This window comes from Bos taurus, chromosome 1 (genome assembly GCF_002263795.3).
Source record: "Bos taurus isolate L1 Dominette 01449 registration number 42190680 breed Hereford chromosome 1, ARS-UCD2.0, whole genome shotgun sequence".
Taxonomy (NCBI): domain Eukaryota; kingdom Metazoa; phylum Chordata; class Mammalia; order Artiodactyla; family Bovidae; genus Bos; species Bos taurus.
In genome coordinates, this window is record NC_037328.1 from 44139972 (window position 1) to 44160593 (window position 20622).

At 39.0% G+C, this 20622-nt stretch overlaps 2 protein-coding genes across 8 annotated transcripts in view; one reads left to right on the forward strand and one right to left on the reverse strand.

The window, feature by feature from the left end:
- Nucleotides 1-20622, forward strand: part of CMSS1 (cms1 ribosomal small subunit homolog) — a 395379-nt gene that overhangs the window by 54017 nt on the left and 320740 nt on the right.
- Nucleotides 1-20622, reverse strand: part of FILIP1L (filamin A interacting protein 1 like) — a 308326-nt gene that overhangs the window by 46134 nt on the left and 241570 nt on the right. For 2 of the 6 annotated variants that reach the window (XM_059887767.1, XM_059887763.1), the window contains exons 1-2: nucleotides 2699-2798; nucleotides 254-383 (exon numbers count right to left, since the gene is read on the reverse strand). The exons of 2 other annotated variants lie outside the window; for them this stretch is intronic. The gene's annotated coding sequence lies outside the window, so the exon portion shown is untranslated. Of the gene's footprint in view, nucleotides 1-253; nucleotides 384-2698; nucleotides 2799-20622 lie in introns of those variants that run through there. 2 more of the 6 variants (XM_003585631.6, XM_059887765.1) reach the window with 1 other exon arrangement.

Below are 20622 nucleotides of genomic sequence, written 5' to 3' on the forward strand. Positions count from 1 at the left end.
GAAAGTCTTACGCTGCATATACAGTGTCTCTTCATCTTTAAATCCTTATTTAAACATAATTTACAAAAACTAAATCAGTTTTTATTGAAGCTAAATTCACAGTCAAATGTAAATTAAACTCTAAAAATCATTTAAAATTAATGATAAGCCCAAGAGGATAAGGTGTGTTTGATTTTTCCAAGATAATGATTGGCTTTGTGGATAACAGATTTTAATTCCTGAAGGAGGATGAGACCAATATTGCTTTACATACCCTGATATTACTTCATAATATCCAGTCTTTTATAAACAGTTCTCTTCCTGCTCCCCCTTCCTTCTTCCTTTTAATAGGAGGCTGTATTTTTTTTTTTCTCCATTCACCTTGTAAAAGCATTCACCTTGCCCTGAAGCAATAGATATAGACAGAACACGACCTAAGAAGAATTAATGGAATTTTATTCTTCCTCTCTCCCATTTTCATTGTTACCTCAAAATCCATTTATTACCAAAGGCAATTTTTGGAGGGGGAGAGGTAGCAAAGAATCCTAAAGCAAAATTCAGAGCATTTTGAGAAAGCAGATTAATGGGAATTGCAAGTGGACTTGAGAAGTTCTAAGCTTGATTTGTATTTTCATATTGACTGTTACTACAGACTTCATCACAGCATTAGGAAAATATCACAAAAATACCAGGGCCTAACAGGTAAGGTTAATCACCATAGAAAGGTAAATGAGTTTATTAATTATAAAATTAATATGTTTTTTGAAGATGTAAAAATTCACATTGATTCAATCCAAAATATTTTTTCCATCATATAAATTGTCTCAAGAACTAAGAAATGCTCACTCAGAGAGCCCACTGTGAGATAATGTATCCATGAAAAATCTTTTTAACTTTCAATTTTAAAAGGGATTTTAACAGGTGATTGTTCTTTCAACTGTGCTTTAAAGTTAATAAATGGAAAATAGGGTGGACTATTGAAGTGTGTTATTTAAAATTTTTTTACAAACTTATGCTTGCCTGTTTTAAAAAAATAAAATGCAGACTGGAAACACAGCTGTTAGAACTTTGATAGAGGTTATGATTTTCAACAGTTGAGCTAATAGTTTATGATACAGATGGTACTTTGGGTAAAGCTAAAACAATAATTGATGGTTTCTGTTTCTCTTCTCCTCTATTAGATTCAAAAGAGTGGAATACCTTTTTTCCAAGACAGGAATCTTTTTCAGTTTCCAGTTACAGCATATATCAAATAAACAACTTTTCTGTTGCATATTCTGTACTTCTCCACAGTAACCTGGGTGTTGCCCCCACTCTCTTCTCATTATGGTAGGCTTCCCTAGATTTGAAATAATAGTTTTGAGGAAATCCTACTTCTCAATACTAACCTGCAGTTTGTAAAGCCTATCTTCAGGCCAAGGAACATATAATTTTTCTTTTAGAATACTAAAACCAAAGGCCTGCATTGCTCCAAACAAAATTAGCTAACAAAACAAAAATTCTCTGAAGCAAAAATGGCAGGCACCAATGTCATATACTTTTAAAAACTCAACCACAGAATTACTAGAAATACAGATATATTCCACATTTTGACCAGGTAAAACAAATCTATGTTTCAAATGATAGATAAAACATAGAGACTATTTTACAAGGAAAATAATTCTTTCACACACTTTTTGTTAAGTTTTGTTTTATAACATATGTTCAGACCAAGTAAAATTTAAGTGATTAATCATTTTTCATCTCATATTCCAGTGTTTTTGACATAGCATATTTTATTTTTAATTCCTCTGATGATTTTTATTCTGAAAAGTAACGTAAAATAAGTCGATTTTCAGCATCTGCCACTTGTTCGGTTATCATACAGTAAGGATTCATTTATAGCAGTAGTCTATTCAAGGTTTAGAGGTAATAAATAATGGCTCAAAATGCCACATATTAACAAAATTCTTCTGTAGGCTTTACTTTTTAAATTTATTATGTAATTCTACATTATGAACTACTGTCCAACATATTACTGTCAGAAACTAGCTTTATCTTTAATTGCAGTGCAGTTTGTCATTTACCCATTGACTGGAGTTGAAGTAAAAAGTTAGAACACAAAACTGTGATAGTTACTTTCTTGTACTAATTAAAACTTGTTTTTAAGACAGATTAGCATTTGTAGGATTTTTTTGAATCTTAAAAAGTGCTTTACTTTTAAAGTTAGATTCATCCTAATTACAAGATGTATTCCTAACAAGGGTTTTCTAGTCTTTCATATGAAGATTTATAAAAGAGAGAGGACACTGGGTGGGAAAGAAATCCACTACCTTGTGGTAGTTTTTCGCTTTGTGCTCTTGTAAGACTTAAAGGAGTTTGAGTCCTAGGAGAGATAAGATCAGGAGAGTTGTTGTATTACAGCATATTCCCCCCACCCTCTCCCCCAAAGATTTCTCAATAGAGGCAGGATACAATGCATAACTTATTTGGAAGGCGTCTGTAATATATAGTCATCCCTCACCTCCACATTTAAAAATAAATCCCAAATCTGTATTCTCCGTCAGAGAAAACTTTTTAAGTTTTGTGTGAGTTGGGAAAGGCTTTGATCCTAGAGTTCATTGGACGCGCTTTTCGAAACCTGTTTGCAGTTCGTGATGCTGATAACTTTAAAAGCGACCTACAGACTGCCTGGCTCTCCGCTCCCCTTGCTGGAGCGGAGCGGCTCTCCTGGGCTTACCTGAGTCGCCTGCGCCGGGGCCGGGCGGGGACCGGGCGGGGGCCGCAGTCGCGCGGCGTCGCGAGCGGGCTGTGCGCGCTCCGGGAGTCGCCCGAACAATGCGAGCGGGGCGCCGAGCGCGCCCGGCCTATGGGCGTTACGTCACTGAGCTGCCTTATAAGGCGCTCCGCGTGTGCGGCGCGGACGGCGGGGGCGCCGGTGACAGCCAGACCCGCAGCGGCGGCGCTGCAGCGCGCCCCGGCCCCGCAGACGCTCGGACCGTGTGAACGGCCCGTGGGTCCCGGCTCCCCGCGGAGGGGAATGGGAGGCCGGCCGGGGACGCTGGCGCCCTCCAGCCGGGCTAACCTAGTCTTTGGGGCTCATGGTCGATCGGCTTGTAACTTTTATTCCTCTGGGGCGCTAAAGCTTCTGTTATTGCTTGGGATTCTTAAATATACATCATGTTATTCTTATGTATGCTTTGTAAATATATTTTTCTTAAGTTTGTTTTCTGCTCGCTGGGGGCGGAGGGAGGGTGTGGAGGCGGGAAGTCTCTCTCTCTTTCTTTTTTTGGTGGTGGGGCACATCTCCGGGAGTGATTTAGACTTCAAACCTTCTCTTTCCTCTTTGTAAAGAGTAGGGGTCCTCAGAGGATAGTATTTTATTTCCTGATGATGTAACTACCAAACAATTCTTCAAGTGATGATGGGAAGGCCAGATGAAATCTTATTTTTTTCAGTGTTTTTCCTGAAAGAACCTCCTCATTCCTCATTTCTGCATGCCTGTGTTTTAATGAAAGTAGTTAAAACTAATCGGTTTATTTGGCAGGGACAGTATTTATTAAAGAAATTTAAATGTTTTGTGCTGTACTTTCAAGATAGTATAAAAATAGAACTTCAAAACTAGTTTTAATTCATCTGTTCTCTTCTACAAAATGAAAAAAAAAAACAGGAAAAAAGAAACCAACAAAATATGACTGAGTTAAGCTTGCTACCTTTTACTCTGGGACAAGTTTACTTCTTTAAAAACTTTTTCTAGTAAATGAGAATTAACTTCCTAATTGCTTTGCACATCGATAAGAGAAGTAATCTCAAAAAGTCCTAGCCAACTATATGAATCTGCTAAGTAAATTAGAGACATGGCTGCCTCATTTGTGAGTTTCAAATAAACTGAGTAGTTTAAATAACTTGAGTCTGTTTAATTTTTTAAATTACATTAAAATAGGATTGCTCCCTATTATAATGTACATGTCTATGGAATTATTGTTTCCATATGTTTCGTCAAACAGAAATAATAAAAATAGTCTGCCTGTTTCTTTTCTTTAGTGTGGAGTGGAGAAAGGCTGGTTGCAGAGGATTTATAGTTAGTGAAAATGGTGTGGAGAAAAGATGCAGGGCCCCAAAAGAAGTGTGTATCATCTTTAATAGTGGGCTCACATTGACAGTTCTAGATCACTCTACCTGTCTACTGAGAAGCATATTAAACTAAGCCCTGCTTTTTGTATATACTCTTTTAAGAGAAGTGAATGACCATTCACTTCAGCTGAACTTAAACTTTAATATTTGATTTGCAGTTTTGTATTAACATTTTAGATGTTAGTTTGTTGGTTTTAATGGTTACTTTGCCTTATGTTGTGTGTGTGTATGTGTTAGTCACTCAGTCCTGTCTGACTCTTTGTGACCCCATGGACATAGCCCATTAGGCTGCTCTGTCCATGGGATTCTCCCAGCAAGAATATTGGAGTGGGTAGCCATTCCCTTCTCCAGGAGTCTTCTGGATCCAGGAGTTGAACCTGCGTCTCCTGCATTCTTTACTATCTGAGCCACTAGGGAAGCCCATGAAGTGTATTTAAATCTTTTGTGTGTGTGTGTGTATGTGTCCTGTGCTTACCTTGTACTTATTCAACATACTTTGAGATTTTTACACTGTTGCAAATGAGACAAAATGACTGTTACGAAAGTTGCATGAAGCACAAATTCCTGAATCTCAGTTCCAAACTGGTACGGTAAAGTACCTCTACCCAAAGCTAGCATTTTTGTAACTTGTTCTGCCTCCTTTCCACTCTGATGGATACAGAGACTTCCTCACATTTGACACTGCCTTTTATTTCTTTCTTATATTTTTGTACTTCTGCTTTGCATTTATGTCTATGCTTTTGACTTCCCAGTTTCCCTGTAAAATTGTCAGGATTATTTCCTCATTTTCTTTGTTGAAGAACTGAAGACTAGAGAAGTTAAATGGCTGCAAGATTTGTCTAGGATTCTTGAAGCAAATAAGACTCTGATGCTGGGAGGGATTGGGGGCAGAAGGAGAAGGGGACGACAGAGGATGAGATGGCTGGATGGCATCACTGACTGACTCTATGGACGAGAGTCTGAGTGAACTCTGGGAGTTGGTGATGGACAGGGAGGCCTGGCGTGCTGCGATTCGTGGGGTCGCAAAGAGTCGGACACGACTGAGCGACTGAACTGAACTGAACTCCCAAGTTCCTTTGCTGTTACTCCCTGAAGCACTGGTCCCTGACACAGCTATGACTCAGCCTTGCAACGAAGGTCATGGTATGTGACCACTCTCTTCAGGAACCAGTTAGTGACTCTCATTGGTTGAGCTTGTAGCACACACCAGTCACGGTGCTTAGTGCTCTGCATGCACTCCATCATTCAATCTGCCTAACATTCTGAGGTGGTTTATCCATACTTTTCAGATGACAAAACACATTTGAAAGGGTAAAATTGCTTGACCAGTCACACTGCTGGTAAAGTAATGAAAAGAAAAATTTGAAGCAGTGTTTATATATATACAGGCTTAGTCTTACCCTACCTTAGGGATTTGCTCAGAATCTCTCAGAGGTGTTGTTAGTAAAGAAATAATCAGATTTAACTGAGAAGTTTGTGTCTTTATTTTCCAGACTGAATGTTGAACTAAGAAAGCTAAAACTCACGCTCTTCAGGGGCTACACACCAAAGCCGCCCTGATTGTGTGCTGAATAACCCCAGGGAGTGTTGTTTACATTGGAAACACTGTGGATTTGTGTATTTACTAAGATAGTTTTCTTGAGACTGTTGGCGACACGTTCTAATAAACTTAGAATATTGTAACAGTTCTCCAGCAGTTGAAAGTGGAACATTTTGAAGGAGGGCACCCAGGGTGCCCTCCCCAGAAGGGCACCCTGGGTCTTATAGTGCACACTTCAGCCAGCCATTGGCGTTGTGCTCCACTGCCACATGTCAATGAGTAGGCTTTTATCTCCTTTCCTCCTATCAGCATTCTCTTGGCAATGTAATTTTTGTTCTTTTAGCTTCTAACGTATTTATTACGAAAAGAATAGCGATGTGACCATTGTGCCACAGTCTTGGCCAAGGAAGTTGTTACTTCCCTTTTTACAGAAAATTTCACTGCCCAATTCCTATGTGACTCTTCATTTTATAATCAAGAATTTTGTACAAATAAGTATACCTACAAATAAAAGTCCTTTCTACAGTGAGTAAGCTGATTTATAATCTAAATCAGCAATAGTTTAAGTTATCATTTGGAGATGGTACAAAGGAATTTTTCTAAGTTAATTGCTTTCTAATGTGGAAGTAAAGTTTGTAGGCAACAAGGCTGGAGACTAGGATATATTGACTTGATTGAACTGTGTGAGGTCACTTTTGTTAAATAGTCAAAAACAGTTGAATATCAGCAGTTTCCCATGGTTCAAGCTATTGCCAGGAGGTTATTACAGTGACCACAGCAACCAATGTCATTAGTAATGTCCACAATGTCATCATTATTTAACTGTTTTAAAATGCCATTAATGTGTTACTAAACATAACAGAGCCCGTTTCTCTTTGTGAAGTGACTGCTCTTTCTTTCTTGTCCTGTCTCCATGTCTTTGTTTTTTCTTGTGATTGGTGAAGTCTTTTAGTCATCTGAATAAGTGCCAGAGAAGCAGTATTCATAATTAGCTGAACCTTTTCTAGAACCGCCCATAGTTTTTGCTGTTGGCTCTTTAATCAGGTAAGGGGAGATGTATACTGTTCTGTGAAGCTGTGCTGTAAGCTCTGGGATGGTAATGCTAACTCTGAATGGGACACATTTGCCCCTTTGCCTCTCATAGGGTTTACGTGGAAACACTGTAACAGGCAAAGAAAAGCAACAATTTTTATTATGGGCATGGTCCTGTTATAAGAAGCGAAGGGAATGGGGGCAGATCCAGGATGGCATTGGGCGAGGCAGAATGCTGTGGTCCTCCATTGCATCAGGCTGCAGTTAGATTGGCCAGAGCATGAGTCTTTGGTGCTAAGACACTCCTCCTGACAGAACATTCTAACATCTCATGGACAGACTTCTTGCCACATGGCTTTGCTGCTGAGCATTGGACAAGCCTGACATGGGCTTCTCTGCTGCTCCACAATTAAGGAGGAAGGCTAAAGGGACTGAGCACCACGATGGACAGCTGTGGAACATGGAGCCAAAAGGAAAGTCTGAGGGTGAAAACAGCTTCTCTCCATGCCAGGGAGAATCAGTTTTCTGACCTACCTCTTTCTTTTTACCCTTCTTTCAGTTCCCTGGTGTTATCTGCCTCACTCTGTACACATAAACGCCCATATGAAATATACCACGTCCCCAGGCAGCACAGCATTTAACATGTGCACAGAGAGCTTTCACCTGCAGTTAATGGGCTGCAGTGAACTTTAGTTTACGTGTAGGTCGTCTTTTTTACCTGCAGCTCAAGTCTCCTGTCCCAGGCCTCCATATGTGTGCGCGCTTAGTCACTCAGTCCTGTCTGACTCTGCAACCCTGTGGACTGCAGCCCACCAGGCTCCTATGTCCAGGGGGATTCTCCAGGCAAGAATTTTGGAGTGGGTTGCATTTCCTTCTCCAGGGGATCTTTCCCACCCAGGAATTGAACCCACATGTGCTTGGCAGGCAGATTCTCTACCACGGAGCCACCTGGGAATGCCATTCATACTTTAGCTGACTTTGATTTTAAAAAGGGACCAATCCTTTGAGAGTTAACTTGGGCTGATAACAACAGTATCAGTGGTAATGTTAGGAAATGGGAAGCCCTTTATTCACGTTAAAATGAATGCTATTCTGTGGCTTTAAAAATTAATTTAAAAATAGTTCAGTGCCCATGTCATAATTTGGAAAATGAAAAAAGTCAAAAAGACGTTTTACAACTAGTCCTACCACATGATTACTGCCAGCTATTAACAATTCCATGTACTGTGTTTCCTTTTAGTCTTTTTCTAAGCATTTGTAAAGCATGATTGTTTTCATACTGTGGGATATAATTGTATATTGTTTCTTACTTTTTTACCTTTTCATATATATATTTTAATTATGTTCCTGTCTTTTCTATAGACATTGGGTCATTTAAAAGCATATAATTTGCATATTTTCCCTAGAAATGGTGGGTCACGAAGCCAACCACTGACATCACCATTGTTTTTTCTTCAATAAGTGAAACAAGGAAGTGCATAGTTAATGGAGACTCCTCTGCTTCAGAGACCTTCTGTTCTTGGTTTACGTGGGATGCTATGAGTTGACTATAGGACACTAGTGAGCCTGCCAGTTGGTGAGCAGGATAACTTGGAGAGAATGAAGTATTGATAATACGATGCCACCGTAAGATTATTAAATGGGAAGCAGGAAAAGCCTGCTATTTAGGTCCAGTCCTTTTGCTTATTTATTCCTGTAAACATTTTATGTTTCCTTGGTAACTAATAATAGTTTTGAGAAATTGTTGCACTCACAAGTGTTACTGCAAGAGTAAAAAAAAAAAAATCCTCGAATCACAGAAATTAGACAGAAAAGACCTATTAGGTCATCTTCTTTGTCCCTTGCCAGTACAGATTGTTCTCAATACTTTGTTCAGTCCATTTTTTTAAAGGGACCTTGTAAACTAGTTTATGCTTCATGTCTTTTTAAAGTAATGCATTTTAAAAGCAACTTCTCTGGACAGATTTTTCTGTATCATTGTGAAGCCTAATTTCAGGCTAAGTATTTTTGGAGGAGGACCTATGGATTCAAAGTACAGTTGAACAGGTTTTTTAGTTGAAACTCATTGGAGCAGTTCAGGATGTTACTAGAATAGTTGACTAAGGATAAAACAGATGGGTGAGTTGAATTTATGTTTTCTTTTATCCCTGGAAAGTCAAATATAACAATGCATGAGGATAAACTTTTAATCATGTAAGTTCATTGAAATGGGTCTAGAAGGCCTAAGGAATAAAGCACTTAGGAAATAAAAAGGAAATAAGAGTAAAATGGCTCATTCTAAGGTTATTTTTATGAAAGAGACATTTTATGATCTTCCCTCCTGTCCCTGATTCTGCTTTGTCCATTATTTACATTGATCATTGCTTGTTGTGAAGGTGGCTTCTGGTTGTTAAATTCTTTCCCTCAGTCAGGCAACTACTTCCAAACCCCAGAGGGACAGAATAAAACTATCTCATGGAGCAGTCACTGGTAGTGGTATAGCCTAAATGCTTCACTTCCCTACATTATGGCTAAAGATAAGATGTCTTCACTGGGATAAAATGACAGACAAATTAAGAAATGAGAAACGTGCTTTGAGTTTTATTAGGAAGGATGATTATTTCATAAAATCATATTTTATAGTGTAAAATACCTCAGAAAACATCTACTCTGCTTATTACCACTCTTTGTTCTCCCTTTTTAAGTTGATAATTGGAGCTCAGAGAGGTTAAAGGACTTGCCCCAAGGTCAAACAATAAACTGGTGATCCAGCCACTGTGTTTTATGGGTCTGCATGCCTCTGTTGGGAAACATGAAAAATCAAAAATGACTAACTAATGTGATTAAAGTGAAGTAAAGTGAAGTCGCTCAGTCGTGTCCAACTCTTTGCGACTCCATGGACTGTAGCCTACCAGGCTCCTTCCTCCATGGGATTCTCCAGGCAAGAGTACTGGAGTGGGTTGCCATTTCTTCTCCAGGGGATCTTCCCGATCCAGGGATCGAACCTGGGTCTCCCGAATTCCAGGCAGACGCTTTAACCTCTGAGCCACCAGGGAAAGAAATGTCAAAAAGAATGTATCTGAAATCTTAGTTATTGTAATATTAGTATAATCTACCATGGTTTATACTAACTACAGAACTAATATGGAACATTAATGAGCAAGTTATTTACTTTATGGATTAAAAATGCAATAGATTGTTGCATTTCTTTTAAATTAAAGATCTGTATAATACTGGTAATCAACCCAAGCCATCAAGATTGGTAATGAGTTGACAACTCTGATCAAAAATATCTGAACTTTTAATATTAATACTGCGTTATCGTATAACAACATTGTCTTACATGCTTGCCAATTGTTTGTTTTGTACATGAGAAATCCTTTTATAATTTATGTCACTAGGCATCCAGTCTGCATCATAAAATACAGGTTTTGGAGGGAGATAAAAAGTTCTGTTTTCACCCTCAAATTGGAATCTCTCTCAGGTGAGAATTTCAACCTTCTTCCCAGGAATTGGTGCATACACAGTTCAGTTGTCACTAGAGCTGAGTAGCCCCAGCGATTTGTTACTTCCTCAACAAGTCCACTCCATTCCAATCTAAAAACTGGCTTTTTCCAACTTCCACTGACATTCCTGATCTTTCCATGGAGCTGTGTTGAATAAATGCATTGCTTTGACATGACAGTTTTTTAAGTATTTGAAAACAGTTTGTCCTCAATTGTCAGCTGTGCCTGTTTGATATGAGTCCTTTCCCACCCTGTCTGTATGGTTTGGAGCTCAAAATGAGCAATTTACTTCTGTGTATTAGGATCATCTTCCCCTTCATAGACTTACAGACTTTGTGTGTGTACCTAAATTATCTAAGCATTTTAAGATAATTATCTAAGACAGCCTACACCAAACTACTGTGTCATTGAGCTTTCTGATCACCAGCCTCCTAATGAACAACCTCACACTTAAGTATTTTCATCATACACTGCTCCTGTGATAATCTGGGTTAATCAGTTCTATTCCTGTGTTGGTTTTGTTTATATCTTTGTTTAGTAACAATTATATATAACACATTTATTACTTAATGGATGCCATGAACTGTATGCTTTACATATAATAGCAACTTTGTCCACGTAATGACTCTGTGAGTTAAATAACCGAGGAACAAACAGAGAAGTGAGGTAACTTGTATAAGATCACAAAGCTAATAAAGAGTGGCACCAGGATTTGAATTGCAGACTGACTTCAGCAACCTCTGATATCACACTCAGTGTCTTGTAGTAGAATTTGGTCTTGGGGGCAATTGGTACTAAGCCTGGAGTCATGAAACTTTGTATCTCTCTTATCTGCCATCTAGTTCATTAGGCTTGCACTGTAGGATAGCAGGGGCTTCCCTGATGGCTCAGAAGGTAAAGAATTCACCTGTAATGCAGGAGACCCAGGTTCAATACCTAGGTCAGGAAGATCAGGAGAAGGGAATGGCTACCCACTCCAGTATTCTTGCTTGGAGAATTCCATGGACAGAGCCTGGTAGGCTACAGATCATGGTTGCAAAGAGTTGGACAAGACTGAGCAACTGACACTTTCACTTTTGCTTCATGGGATAGAGTGAGAATGTATCTGGAGATCATCTGGTCAGCTTCCCTCATCTTGTAGTTTGTATAACTCAAACTCAACTGTGCAGTAGCCTGTTCAGGGACATGCAGAGAGACCATAGTTCAGGCCTGTGTGTGCACCACACTTTTCTGCTGCAGAACTCTGAAGTACTTCTGCTTGTACAGTTTCTTCTCTCTTCTCCTTCCTCCCATTCCTCTTCTCTTTCTTCCTTCCTGTCTTCTTCTCTCCCTTTCCAGTTATTTTTGGCATTGAAGCATTAAAACAACAGTAACAGTAATATAAATCACATTGAAAGGATCACTTAAAAATCCAACCATACTGTGTTTTAAACTGTTTTCGTTTATTGCCAGCTTCTGAATCTGTAAGTTTTTTATCTTTTCAGATTATGACATAGGTTTAAGAATCTTATCAAATATATTCTTAAAATCTCTCTGACTTAAGTTTCATAGTTCAAAGAAGATTTAAGAAGTGGGAAGGGAATGGCAAGGAACTGCTGTCATTTATTGAGAGCCTCATATGTGGTGGTTACTCTGCCCAGCCCTCTACCTTGGTGTCTCAAACCTGCTTTCCACTCTCTGAGATTCTGTATGAGGACTGGCACAATACCCTGCACAGGGTGAGTATTCCACACTGTAAAGAAGTGCTTTGGATCCGGCAGGAGAAAGAGAAAGAGGTGATGACCATGTACACACTATTCCCACTCATTGACTCAGCTTTTGCATCATTTTATGTGCCATTTATTTCACATCTGTGAAGGCACATGTGCGTGCAGGATGCTATGGGATCCTATTTGTGGTAATAGATTTTGGCCTTGTACTTTTAACTCAACATAAGTCTTGATCCAGAAACTATTCTTTATTACATTTACTCAAGTTTCTTTAGTTTCCTTGATCACAAATATTATTCGATAGGGAAGATTCCCCCATGGGATTGTATTTAATCATGCAAGTAGGGAAAAGTCTGTCATGATAGTGCTGACAGCCTGAGAACTTGAGGAGTAAAAACTGCAGGGACAGAGTTTGCTCCTAGCACTGTCTCTTGGCAAAACATAACTTGAAATAGAGCTGATTTCTTTTTAAATATAATAAATTCTAATGAAAACTGATCTAGTTGAGTTTTGAAACACATAGAATCAATTTTCAGTTACCATGAATGGCTCTTGCCCTAGTGATGCCAGAATGTCCATGTTCCAATTCACTTACTCACATTGGGAATCTGGAGAGTCACTGGTGTTGACTTTGAGTGACCTCAAATTTATCTCCAAATGCTGATCTACTCTGATAAGATTGACAAAAGTGATACGTTTATCATAAGAATACTTATTTGTCTCATTACTAGTCTATGCCACTTAAGAGTGTGCTATAAATTAATTTTCAAATAAATCCTGTGAATAGCTCAATTATACTTCATTACCTGACCTTTCATTACAAAAATTAAAAGTTCATTCCTAAATGCAAGTGTTTTAAATTAGCATGCATTCATAAACTTATATTGGCATTTCTTCACTTCCTCTTTTTAATATATCAGTAGGTTCAAAACATGAAAATGTCTTGTTTCATCTCTGATATGTGCTGACCAACTTTTGGTTAAAAGCAGATTCTATCCAACCATCCATTCTCTATCTATGGCTGCTGTTTGCTGAAACCTTGTGGAACAGATGTCTTCTTCCCTCCTCATTGCTTACAACCTCTTACCCCTGGCCCTAAAACACACACACACTGTGTAAGTACACATTCTGGCTTTTATGTATGCTCACTCACAACTACAAGAGAAAATGAAGAATAATAAAATTCAACTTTTTAGGTCAGGAATGAAAATCTACTTCCCAAAGGCTATCTATGTTACTTTTTTTGTCCAGTGCCAGTGACCATCAACGTATTCCTAGGAAATGGAAGTTCTTCACATTATATACTTACTCTTTATAAATGCTTTCCACCTAAATAAAATCCCTTTATATTAATATAGCTGTATAACCTTTCTTTTGATTAGTGGTTGCCTGATAATGTCTCTTTTTCCATATAGTTGGGAATTATTATTGTTAGAATTGTTTTACTCCAGCCTGACAGTCTTTGTCTTTTAATGTATTTAGTCTGTTACAGTGATTATTGATGTATTTGGATTTACTTTTGTCATCTTATTTGATGGTTCTGTTTTTTACCACCTTTTTTGCTGTTGTTTTGTCTCATTTCTTGGCTTCTTTTGGATTTTATTTTTATTCATTTTTGCCCTCTCTACTTGGAGTTATACACTGTTTCTATTCTATTAGGAACTAATTTGCCTATACATTCTGCCTCACAAGTTAAATGATCAGAGTCTAAAGCTAATCGCTATTTTAATCCCACCAGAGACTTTAAGGACTTCAGAACACTTTTAAGCATACCTTCCCAATTTTTATATTATTGCTGAAATATCTTTTAAACAGTTCTTTTTTAAATTCTATAAGATATCATCATCATCTATTTTTGTTCTTTTAGTCAATGTTGGTTTAGATTTACCAACATATGTACCACTTTCTTTGCTTATCATCCCTTCTTTTATTCCATACTTCATCTGGGATCACTTTCCTTCAACCTAAATACATACTTTTGAAGTTTCTTTAGTGGAAGTGTGCTTTTTTCAGACTCCGTCGTCTTTTTATTTATTTGAACATGTCTGTATTTTGCCCTTGTTCTTAGGAAGATTTTTACAGCAAATAGACTTCTAGGTTGTCTGTCGGGACGTGGAAGTGTTATTCCACTGACTCCCATGTTGCTGTTGAAAAGTCAGTCATCAGTCTAATTGTTACTCCTTTTGTCTCTGACTGCTTTTGTGATTTTTCCTTTGTCTTTTGTTATTCTATCATATGACATATTAAGTATAGATTTCTTAATTTTATACTTTCTGGGCTTCATTAAGATTCCTGTATGCATAAATCGGTGTCTTTCCTGACTTCTAGGAAATTCTCAGTGTTAACTCGCCAAATATGACTTTTGAATAACTTGTCTCCTTACATTTTAAAACTTAGACACATGTTAGACTATCTTACTCTAATCTTCATATCCCTTAACTATTCTTTCACCTGTTTCCATCTCTTTAGCTCTTCAGGCTGCATTTTATTATCTCCTCAGATTTTTCTTTCAGTTCACTATTGTGGCTCATGTGGTAAAAAATCTGCCCACAGTGCAGGAGACCGGGATTCAATCCCTGCATCAGGAGGATCCCCTGGAGAAGGGAATGGCCACCCGTTCCAGTACTCTTGCCTGGAGAATTCCATGGACAGAGGAGCCTGGCAGGCTATAGTCCATGCGGTCGCCCAGAGTTGGTCATGACTGAGTGACTGACACTTGACTTGACAATTCCCTTTGCTGATCTGCAGTTATAGTTTTCATATCCAAAATTTTCTTTTTTTCCACTAATTTATCTGATTTTTTTGTAGTCTGTTACTTTTAACTAGAAATTTCAATCTCCCTTTTTAATATATTGAGAGATATACATGCTATTTGATAATTTAAATATATGAGATCTGTAAATATCAGCAGCTCTGATTCTGATTTCTCTGGCTTTCAATCATTATGCATCATTTTCTAGTGTGTTTTTGGATTCTTTAAAAAATATGAACTTAAACACCTTAGACTTTTATATGTGGCAGTTCTTTGAACCTTGGGTTGAAGATGGCTTCCTCTAGAGAGGATTTACGTTTATTTTTGCCAGGTGCAGGCGGGTATTGTCAGCCCAGAATCTGTAGGCTTTTTATTTTTTTGTTTTTGGACCACCCAGGTAGTGTGAATTTGGACTGCAAATTCTCGGGTTGGGTGACGTTATTATAAATACTCAGTGGAGTTTATCTCTTCGCTTCCTCCCAATGCCATAGTTTAAGAAAAGTAGTTTTCCTTACCATTCCTAGAGGTTGGTTTTGTTTCTTAGTCACCTTTACACCGATGGCTTAGCTCTTTGCAATCTCAACTTTATGTGGGGCTGGTAGGACCCTGGGCTTTGTCCTCTGTGCCCTACAGTGCCATAAAAAAAAATTTGCAGCATTCAGTGTTCTCCAAGCAAAAGCCAGGTTGAGTTCTCTATCGCAGCATTCAAACAGTGCTCTCCAAGCAAAAGCCAGCTTGGGTTCTCTGTCACAGCATTCAAACAGTGTTCTCCAAGCAAAAGCCAGGTTGAGTTCTCTATCGCAGCATTCAAACAGTGCTCTCCAAGCAAAAGCCAGCTTGGGTTCTTTGTTGCAGCATTGAAACAATGCTCTCCAAGCAAAAGCCAGCTTTTGTTCTTTGTGTGCCCCACTATACTTCTGATTTAGAAAAAGTTCATATAATAGGCTTCCTTATTTCCTATCTCCCCAGATTTTCCCTTGCTCTTAATTCACTATCATTCTTTTACCCTTAAAAATGAAAACTAGTATTGGAATAGAAACAGAAGTAACGAAATTGAAGAGTTTCAATGGATAGAAGTGTTATTGAGGGTTCTGCTGACAGTGTTTCCTGATTTTGATAAAGCCTGAACTGTCTAGTTGGAAAAAAAAATAAAAAATCATTTGCCAAAGACTATTTGTTGGGATGTTACCATATTTTATTGCTAGATCATTGTTCTTTTGGATATGGTATGGTGACTAAATTTGTTTTAAATATCACAGGAACTATTATTTCTGCTTGTGTATCTTTAGTTAGATGTGAGTGCCTGCATGTGTGTGCAAGTGTTTGTTAGAGTAGCTGCTTGTGTGTGCATATGTTTCCTTATCACTGTGTTGCAGGTGCTTGTCCTCAGCTTAAGAATTGAGGGAATGAGATTCTGAAGATGATTTTCAAGAAGGAATGATTTGAAGTCTTTAACAGTTGGGTGAACAGGTTTGCAGTCCTCGTCCCAAGTCACGTCTTCGTGTTTTGTGGCCTTTGTCAGTCTTCTCCTGGCCATTCCCAGGGAAGTCCGAGTGGATGAGGTGTGCAGTGGTGACTGTGGACTAGGGGTGGCAAGGTCTCGTTTGGATGAATGCAGCAGGCTCTGTGTCTGTCCCTTCAAGGTGTTCTGTAAGGGAATCTGGGACTCCCAGGGCACATCCTTCTGCTTTCAAGTATCTCCATCTCTAGTAACAATATTTTTAGAGTCTAGGTATTTTTGAATGGTAAGCACAGAAATATTGTCCATTTTTGTAGAATCTCCACACCTGTTTATGTGCTATAGATAATTACTTTATACTTATCACTATAAAATAGAAGTAGAGTTCCATGCTAATTGAGAACAGTTTTTGTTTACCAACACCCATCTTAGAATATGTAGATATTTTATAGTTAGATTTTACCACCAAAACCAAAGGCATTTTGAAGGTAAAAAATCTGATTACCTCTTTCCTGAATTCACAAATGTTTCTATCAGTTTCTTTACGGTTTTCTTTTTATTGAAGCTGGGTGAGTAGACATTCAGCTTTCATTTATTAAGTATCTACCTAGGTTAAATGACACAAATCTGAGGGGAAGAAAGCCATTTAACATGCAACCAGGATGTAATAGGCTCCTTTCCTCTGTGCTTTTATAGCCAAAGTTTTGTGCTATATGGTGGAAAATAAGACAGATTCCTTGCTTCAGGGAATTTACCTCTGGGAGTTGGCTGCTGCTGCTGCTGCTAAGTCGCTTCAGTCATGTCCGACTCTGTGCTAACCCATAGACCACAGCCCACCAGGCTGCCCCGTCCCTGGGATTCTCCAGGCAAGAACACTGTAGTGGGTTGCCATTTCCTTCTCCAATGCATGAAAGGGAAAAGTAAAGTGAAGTGGCTCAGTCATGTCTGACTCTTCATGACCCCATGAACTGCAGCCCACCAGGCTCCTCCATCCATGGGATTTTCCAGGCAAGAGTACTAGAGTGGGGTGCCATCGCCTTCTCCAGGGAGTTGGTTAGGGAGGTATTAATATGGAAGAAGAGATAGACTGGCTAAAAGCTAAGTAAATTACACAAGGTGCATACAAGAAGTGCCTTCACGTGCAGATGAAGAAGTTAGGCATCTGGGAAGGTGTGAGACAAGGTGGCACTGAGGAGTTGAGGTAAAGCTCCACCCACTTTGCTCCTCTGTTGGGGACACGTGAAATGTGCAGCCTCTAAGGAGGAGCTGGTCTGGTGCCAGGTCTGGCCCAAGGGGGCTGGAGGGCAGAGTTACTATCCACATTACTCTTGTGTGCTCATGTGCTGCTCTCTTCTCTCCACAAATAACCATTTCTTGCTTTTTTTTTGTTTTTTATGCTTTTAAAGTCTATGTTGCTTATGGTTTCTTTTGCTCATGGAAGAAACCTGGGACGATGAAGAATTTACATAGATTTTAGGGCAACTTGGATTCTTATAGCAAGAAGAAAAGTAAGTATGTTCATCTTCAATATGTAAGAATTGCCCCGTTTTGCAAAAAGATTATTTGAAAGGTTCATTTCAAATATCTTTCCCACAGAAACAATGTTATTAAGTTACAAAGTAGAGAATTGGTTCCCAGATTAGCACAGGGAGATTTACTAAACCCATAATAAAGCTGAAAATCTGTATTTCGGAAACTGTGATAGTATGGTAATATTGTAGCGCAGTCATATCATAGCTCACAAGATTTACATATAATGTGATTATTGTAGCACGTAATAGAGAACAATATTCTTGCAAATGTATAGAAATTTCAGCTATATTTGGGGTCAGCTAGCTTTTTGTGAACTAGCTCGGAGCCTATGTTTTACATAGAACATGACGCTTATTAGTAAATGCATTCCAGGTTCCCACTTTGTATTCTAGGTGAACACCTCCCTGCCATGTCCATGGCAGCCCCTGGCCAACTAGCCTGAGGAATATGAAGTAGCTCTGGAAATACTCTTGCTCTCCAGGTATCATCCTTTTGAGCCGAATGTAGGTTGCCTTTTTATGTAGAAGGAATGTTAATGAGTCAGGTGTTCATAACCCAGAGAATGCTGGTATGTATTTTATGTGGCCTGGAGAGTTAAGCTTAGTATATTTTATTCTTAGCTCTTGCAGGTTCAAGGATGACAACATGTTCTTTTAAGCAACTTGCAGTCACCCATGTTCATGACTGGAAAAGCTGAAAACATCCCCCTTTAAAGAATGAATCATAATTCAACTAGCTTTGCAGTTGGCTTCATAGATTTAGTGGGCTGTCCCTCAGCAGGACTGTTTTTTATGTTTTGCCATATCCCATCACATATGAATCAGTTCAGTTCAGTTGCTCAGTCGTATCTGACTCTTTGCAACCCCATGAACCACAGCACACCAGGCCTCCTTGTCCATCACCAACTCCCAGAGTTCACTCAAATTCTTGCCATTGAGTCGGTGATGCTGTCCAACCATCCCATCCTCTGTCGTCCCCTTCTCCTGCCCTCAATCTTTCCCAGCATCAGGGTCTTTTCAAATGAGTCAGCTCTTCGCATCAGATGGCCAAAGTATTGGAGTTTCAGCTTCAACATCAGTCCTTCCAATAAACACCCAGGACTGATCTCCTTTAGGATGGACTGATTTGATCTCCTTGCAGTCCAAGGGACTCTCAGGAGTCTTCTCCAACAGCACAGTTCAAAAGCATCAATTCTTCTCTGCTCAGCTTTCTTCACAGTCCAACTCTCACATCCATACATGACCACTGGAAAAACCATAGCCTTGACTAGATGGACCTTTGTTGGCAAAGAAATGTCTCTGCTTTTTAATATGCTATCTAGGTTGGTCATAACTTTCCTTCCAAGGAGTAAGCGTCTTTTAATTTCATGGCTGCAGTCACCATCTGCAGTGATTTTGGAGCCCAAAAAAATAAAGTCTGACACCGTTTCCACTGTTTCCCCATCTATTGCCATAAAGTGATGGGACCAGATGCCATGATCTTAGTTTTCTGAATGTTGAGCTTTAAGCCAACTTTTTTACTCTCCTCTTTCACTTTCATCAAGAAGCTCTTTAGTTCTTCTTTACTTTCTGCCATAAGGGTGGTGTCATCTGCATATCTGAGGTTATTGATATTTCTCCCAGCAATCTTGATTCCAGCTTGTGCTTCTTCCAGCCCAGCATTTCTCATGATTTACTCTGCATATAAGTTAAATAAGGAGGGTGACAATATACAGCCTTGACGCATTCCTTTTCCTATTTGGAACCAGTCTATTGTTCCATGTCCAGTTCTAACTGTTGCTTCCTGACCTGTATACAAGTTTCTCAAGAAGCAGGTCAGGTGGTCTGCTATGTCTATCTCTTTCAGAATTTTCCACAGTTTATTGTGATCCATACAGTCAAAGGCTTTGGCATAGTCAATAAAGCAGAAATAGATGTTTTTCTGGAAGTTTCTTGCTTTTCCAATGATCCAGTGGATGTTGGCAATTTGATCTCTGGTTCCTCTGCCTTTTCTAAAACCAGCTTGAACATCTGGAAGTTCACAGTTCACATATTGCTGAAGCCTGGCTTGGAGAATTTTGAGCATTACTTTACTAGCGTGTGAGATGAGTGCAATTGTGTGGTAGTTTGAGCATTCTTTGGCATTGCCTTTCTTTGGGATTAGAATGAAAACTGACCTTTTCCAGTCCTGTGGCCACTGCTGAGTTTTCCAAATTTGCTGACATATTGAGTGCAGCACTTGCACAGCATCATCTTTTAGGATTTGAAATAGCTCAACTGGAATTCCATTATCTCCACTAGCTTTGTAGCAATGCTTCCTAAGGCCCACTTGACTTCACATTCCAGGATGTCTGGCTCTAGGTGAGTGATCACACCATCGTGATTATCTGGATTGTGAAGATCTTTCAGTATTCACATATGAATAGTGGTAGTATTTTGTGGCTTCTTCAAGGTACTGTATTTCCTTTCTGCTTATGGACAAGAGCTTATTTTTTCACCACTTTTTCACAAAAGGCCAAGTTCCTGGTAGGGTTTGCTGGATATATAGTTCAAGGAACTTAGTTCAACAGTAACATAACTATTAATCCATGGCAGTGTTTCTTGGCCTATAGATTGGTTTCAGTAAGCCGGAAGAGGATAATCAATACAGACTGAAATAGCATTCATTTCTTTTTACTGTACTTCTAACACCAGACTTCCCCACTTTATCTCCATAAATTCTCTTCATCTTTACTGGAAAACCCCTTTTTCTTAACTAATCTCCATGGTATTTTCTCCTCTTGACTCAGGGCAATTGATCACCTAGCAACCTGAACCCATGAAGCAGGTGCCTTATTAAAAGACTGAGGTTAAATGTTGGGTAAACTCTAGCAGTGATTACTGGAAAAGAAAAGAATGTTGATAGTCCGTGAGGTTTGACAAAGAAGGCTCTCGCCAGTGTTTGTCAGGCTCTAAGCTGTAAAGATAGGCTTTCTGTAGCAGAGGCATGCAGCTCTGTGCAAGAGTGAACCGTTTGCTTCCACAGGGAATTGCTGTGCTTCC